Genomic DNA, 6,670 nt, shown 5'->3' with positions numbered 1-6,670 from the left:
TTAAAGGCTATTGTATCTGTGAATAAAATTGCAACACCTGCTTTTTTCTGATTTCCATTTGTCTGAATTATAGATGACCATCCCTTCACCCTGAGTCTATATTTATCTTTTAAGGTAAGATGAGATTCTTGTATGCAATAGATGTCTGGCCTGAGTTTTTGTATCCAGTCAGCCAACCTGTGCCTCATTTGAGGAGAATTTAAGTCATTCACATTAATTGAGAGTATTAAAAGCCTGGTAGTATTTTGGGTATTGAGTTTTTCAGTGGACACTTTAATCCTTTTCCCACTGTGGAAGTTGGAGTTTGATCAAAAGTTTCTGAGTGTGTTTACTTTGGTGGTAGAGCATTGTGCTTGTTATTGTGGAGGATGGGTCTGAGAATATCCTGGAGAGCTGGTTTAGTTATGGCAAATTTTTTCAACATGTGAATGTCATTAAAGTATTTAATTTCATCATAAATGAAATTCAGTTTAGCTGGATACAGGATCCTGGGTTGAAAGTTATTTTGTTTTAAGAGGTTAAAGGTTGATGACCATCCTTTTCTAGCTTGAAAATTTTCAGCAGAGAGATCTGCAGTCATTCTAATATTCTTCCCCTTGTAAGTTATGGTTTTCTTAAGTCTGGCTACTTGAAGAATTTTCTCCTTCATATTAACTTTGGTGAAGCTAATTATAATGTGTCTAGGAGATCATCTTTGTTATGAATAGGATCATCTGTTTTGTCATTTCTTTTTTCCCCCCAAGTTTTGGATATTTATTAATCAGTGTAATCCTCAACACAATACATCAACATGATTTCATGCATTTAGAAGAAAAATATTTCCTAGTTAAGTGGAAAATTGTGCGGATGACTTCTGGAAGACCTTCATTCTAAGCAGCTTTGTTGTGAAACATTTGGTTTAGAAGCCTGGACCTTCTTTCTTCAGTTTGCTGTAATCCACATTCACTGAGTAGAACTTGTATTGATCAGTGGGACCCAGTTTGTTCCATGGTTCTGGGTTATTCTTTCTGTCCCAACTAACATCTGGATTGAACAATGCCAGACACAAGACATACAGTGCTGCTCCAGTACCTCCAGCTCCAATAAATACGAAGAAGGGAATCAAGCTCAGATGCTTCTTGGCCTGACCAAGGATCTGGTGAAGCATGTTTGCGGCAGTGGCCTTTAGTCTACAGGGAAAGAAAAATAAACCTGCGGGCCAAGACCTAAACTAACTGTCCACCAAGACTATGCGGACACCCAAAGTTACCTGTTTAGTCATTTCTTGGGGGAGTTGATCTATTCTGATTAGTAATGTTGCCAGAGTTTTGCTGCTGGCTCTGCCCCATGATTATTTTTCACCATTTGGCTAGATGGGCAGGTAAGGTGAAATTGGACTGGGGGTGGCTAGAGTTGTGGTTAGCTAGCCCTTTGCCAAGGATCTGGGACTGGTGACTGTAGCTTTTTCCCTTACAGCTTTGCAAAGGACCCATACAGTATTACAATCTGAAGCTCTGGGGACCTGCTTGATGTGGTGGGGTTAGGTGGCTCTGTCTTGTATTCAGCTGGTCTTTGTCTGATCCTAGTGGATCAGTGACTCTGGGTTGAAGTCTCAGCTGAAATTTGCTTTCTTGGAGTTGCAGCTTGTCTTAGGAATGGTGATGTGCATTTATCACTCTTCTCTCTTAACTTGGCTTCCAGTCTTCAGCTTTATTGGGTACTCTCTAGTCATTATCCTTCCCTCTGGACAGGAGCTTCTGTTTAAAGCTGGCTCCAGTCAGCCATCTTGTCCCTCCTCATCCAGGAAACTTACATTTCTGATCAGGAATTTGCTGTTAAGTTCTAAAACCATCATAATCTTCTGTAAATGTTGTCAAATCAAGTGTTATCTGAAAAGATGCTAGAGAATCTCTTTACATGTCAAAGTGTTTTCTGTATTTGATTAAGGTCCTAGGTATGTAATATTTAAAGAGTCAAGTAAGAGAAAACTACTTTATATTTGATATTGGAGTCCTCAGCATTCTATGCATATGTTATGAAAAACAAAGGCATGATACAAGAAAAAATCTTTCACAGATATTTGTAAAACATTCAAAAAGTGATTTTTTTGAAATGGATATTGAAAAATATGCTATTATTTATATATTATATTATAATATATGTATATATATTCAAGAGATAAGATATTATTTATATAACAGATTATAGTTAACTTTTTCCCCAAATCAAGATCTATCTCTTCCTTTTTGGTTGCATTCCCAACTTTTAGAATTTTGTTTTCTGGATGAATTCTTTTTATTCTGATGTTGCGGAGCTGAGAAGTAGTAGATGTAAAAAAATTAGGCTTGATTTTCTCAGCAGATTCAACGTACCAATATATGACAAGTTTATATTTAGTTGAATTTCTGAAGTGCCTTTAGAAATGTAAAATTAAAAAAAAATCACTGGCTTCAAAGGTACTATTATTGAGCATCTGGTCCAATTCATATATATTTTCCATCATATCACTTAAGAGTCATTTTTGAGCCTGTGCTTGAACATTACACTGACAGGAACGTACTACCTTCAGAGGTACCCCAATGTTTGGGCACCTCTGAATGCCAGAAAATTCTTTGCTACATTGAAGTAAAATCTGTCTTTAGTATATTTAGCCAATAGTTTTGGTTCTACTCTGAAGATATATGGAATAAGTTTAATCTCTTTTTTTCTTGACAGGCTTTCAAATATTTGAAGCCAGCTCATAAACAAAAGATGAGCATGTAAAGTGCAAAAGAAATGCAGTAATTGTTCTTGAGGGGCTTCAGTGGGTAGAAAGCAAATCAGTTTAGGAAATCAGGAGGTAACAATTAAGATAGCCTGACGAATGCATAAAATCTTAACAGAGGCTTTGGGAAAGGCAAGTTTTCTAAGTGGAATGGAACATGAGAGCGAAAACACAAAGGAAAGCACTGGGTGTGTTTTGGAAACAGTTCATCTTGGCTGGTGCATAGGAGAAATGTGAAAACTTAGAAAATAAGATGGGGGAGGTATTATGAAAGTCTTGCATGTATTCAAGGACTTGGAAGTAGGAGGTTCCATGTTTGGAAAGTTAGTTGACAGCAGAACTAATAAGACTGATTAAAATGTGAAGAGAGAGGAGGTGAGGAGATCAATTAGTATTCTCTTACAAAAGTGTAGTCAAGGTGGCAGTAAAGGCCTGAATCTATGACAGACTTTGAAATGGAAAGGAAGAGATAGATGTAGGCTAGGATGCCCATAACTTTGAAATAAGTTTGTGGGGAAAGCAGATTGGGGGTGTGGGAAGAGAAATGGAAACAAAGAAATAAAAGATGATTCTAAGGTTTCACTTTTTCTTGCTTTGGGGGAATGTTGGTAACAGAAATAAGAAAGGGAGTAACTCATTATCTAAGGAAGACAATGAGTTGTTTTTGAACACATAACAAGGAATTTGTATTGGCCATGACCAGTAGACATTTGGAAAGGCATGTGTAGACCTATGTTTCCCTATCCAAATGGAGCAGAGTGCAATCTCTGGCTGTATAGAGCCCACTAGACACTACCAGGCAAGAAGCGTAGGAACACACTGGAACCAGCTGAGATGGGCGATTAGGGAAAGATACTCTAAGTATCATACAGATTTATTCAGTGCAGAAGAGGTCTAAGAAGGAAAAAACAAACAAATATGCAATCAATATAAATTGATTATAATATAAGGGTTTAAGACTGGCAAGTCTACAAAATCAGGAAGAACTGAGCAGGTTTAGCCAGGCAAGAACAGGAATAGCATTTGTGACTTAGTTCCTTATCTGTGGAAGAAGAACAATTGTAAACCTACATCAGTGGGTTGTTATGATAATTAAAGGAAATAGATGTAAAAATTTAGCACAGTCCCAGGAAGATAGTAAGCATTTAACAAATATTTATTAATATTAGTATTACATTAGTATTAGTATTTATACAATTAGTATTAATATTAGTATTACATTAATGTTAGTTGAGAGATAAACTCATTCTTCTTTATGTTACATAAAGATGTTTCAAAAATAATCCAAAAAATCCTATCACCTTCTTTTCTAAAAAACCTTTTTAACACTTTCATTGTTAAAATTGCAAACTTCCAAAACCATAATACTATGTAAGGCAAAGAATACTTGACCAGAAGTAAAGCAATGAAGGGTCTCGTATCAGCTGTCTGTAATCAATTTTGTGACCATACTAATATTCTTTATTCCCTCTCAGCAACTTCATCTTCTTATTAAAGATACTCATGGTCCCTAGAGTATCTTCTAACTGTGAATGTATATTCTATGAGACACATATTTGGAAGCCTGAACTTATCTTTGTAACTCAATAGCTCTCATTTTCAGTGTCCACATCTTCTGATGAAGTTGAATAGCACTAGCATTAAAGGATCTGTGAAATGTGTGAAATGGGCCATTATCATTCAAGTCAGCCTTCAGGAGCTAAGAGAGTTGATGTCACTTAACCAGATTATACCAGTGCCTGAGCTGCCCAGCATACAGTACCTAAAGCACTGGACTTTATTTAGTTCATAAAAACCTTTAAAACTAGGACATTATTTAGTTCATGAAAACATTTTAAAATGGAAACACAAGAGACCAAAAAAAAAAAAAAAACCCCAAAACTTTGGATTTGATAGATTTGGACTGATCTGTACTTTTATAAAAGACAATAAGGTGCCTAATTGGCTTGGGGACCAACATTTCTAGAATTGTATGATATTTAAAGGAAGTAGTATCTGTATAATGAGATTCCTCCCCCCCCCCCACTAACCTACTTACTGACAAACATGGAGTGACTTAGGAAGGTGAAAAATGTGATCCCTTGTGAATCATCATCATTGTCTATGTAAGTTAATATTTGCTAAGAAACCTCAAATCACAGGGTACTGTGCCATTTCTTAGGAATAGATATATACATATGCTTCTCTTATTCAATCACAAATGGACATAAAGCTTTCATTTTATATTACTAATGGCTCATAAGATATACTTTTAAAGATAGTTTAAAAGATAAATAATCAAAAGTAATGCAAGATTAGCAAGTATCTTTTAAGGTAATATAAAAAAATAGATTCAATTGTTTAGAGAAAAAAGAACTTAAAAGGAAAGTAACATTTACAGAGGAACTATCATGTTTAAGATGTTTTAAAAAACATAATAAATTATTTTTGAATAGGTAATATGTGTATAAAATATAAAATTCAAAGTGCAATGACACACAATATAAAATAAGCCTCTTTGCCATTTCTCCCATCCAAGTACTAACCAGACCCGACCCTGCTTAGCTTCTGAGATCAGACGACATCGGGTGCGTTCAGGGTGGTATGGCCATAGACTCTTTGGCCATTTCTCTATCCGTCTCCCAGTTTTTTTCCTCACAGGCAACTATTGTTCCATGTATAAGAAAAATGATAACAACTAACATTTATTAACCACTTATTATCTGGTTATCAAGGTTCTTAAGTGTTTTAAAATGTTTAGCTCATTTAGTACTTGCAATATCTATGGGCAATATTTTTATTTTTTGTATTTCATTAATAACAAATATTAATATTCAATGTTATTGTCACTATTTTACAATGAAGGAGTGTGAGGTCCAGGGAGGTTAGATAATGACTGGTAAGTGGTGGGCTGAAACTTGAACTGAAGTAGTGTGTTTTCACTATATCATGTACTCTGGAGGAAAGTCTATGAATATATAAGCACAAATGTGTATATCTACAAATATACACATGCACACATAAGCATATCTATACATTTTTATAAACCTTGCTTTTTTTACTAATAATATTTCCTAGAGATGGTTCCAAATTAGTCATTACAGAATGGCTTTTTTTTTTTTTTTTTGAGACAGAGTCTCACTGTGTCGCTTTTGGTAGAGTGCTTGGTGTCACAGCTCACAGCAACCTCAACCTCTTGGGCTTAAGCTATTCTTTTGCATCAGCCTCCCAAGTAGCTGGGACTATAGGTGCCCACCACAATGCCCGGGTATTTTTGTTTTGTTGTTATCATTGTTGTTTAGCAGGGCTGGGCTGGGTTCAAACCCACAGCCCCAGTGTATGTGGCCAGCGTCCTAACCACTGAGAATAGCCTTTTAAAAAAAGAATAAAAACAGTTACATAGCTTCCAGTTACATGGATATACCATAAGTTTCAACTTAATTTCAACATTTAAACTGCTGCGTAATTTTCATTGTTATAAACACTGTTGCAATGGCACAAACTGGCCATATATGTTGGGATTTATAATGCTGTTTAATGATGCTCTGTACAAAAGTGTGACAGCAATATTATTCTTTTTAAAAAATTAATGGATAATACCATGCTCTTTTGGTTACTATAGCCTTGTAATATAGCTTGAAATCTGGTAAAGTGATAATTCCGGATTTGTTCGTTTAGCTCAAAAACAGTGACATAGACTGTGGATCAGAACAGAGAACCCAAATATAAAAGCATTCTCATAATGCCATCTGACCCTGGCTGAAGCAGACAAAAACATACACTGAGGAAAAGAATCCGTGTTCAACGAATGGTGCTGGAAGAATTGGATAGCCACACATAGTAGAATATTAAAATAACATCCTAACCTATCATGACTCACAAAAATTAATTCAAGATGGATAACAGACTTAAAACTAAGGCATGAAATTAAGAATTCCAGAAGAAAAT

General features: G+C 35.5%; 1 pseudogene across 1 annotated transcript; it reads right to left on the bottom strand.

The window, feature by feature from the left end:
- Window positions 1-756: 756 nt before the first annotated feature.
- Window positions 757-1,208, bottom strand: LOC111727584 (annotated as a pseudogene). Its single transcript, XR_002775104.1, has one exon. The product of XR_002775104.1 is annotated as a cytochrome c oxidase subunit NDUFA4 pseudogene (transcript).
- Window positions 1,209-6,670: the final 5,462 nt, after the last annotated feature.

The sequence above is a fragment of the Otolemur garnettii genome, unplaced genomic scaffold, assembly GCF_000181295.1.
Source record: "Otolemur garnettii isolate 467f Iridium unplaced genomic scaffold, OtoGar3 scaffold00113, whole genome shotgun sequence".
Lineage (NCBI taxonomy): Eukaryota > Metazoa > Chordata > Mammalia > Primates > Galagidae > Otolemur > Otolemur garnettii.
Note: the sequence above shows the minus strand (reverse complement) of the source record. Positions and strands in the feature narration are given on the sequence as shown.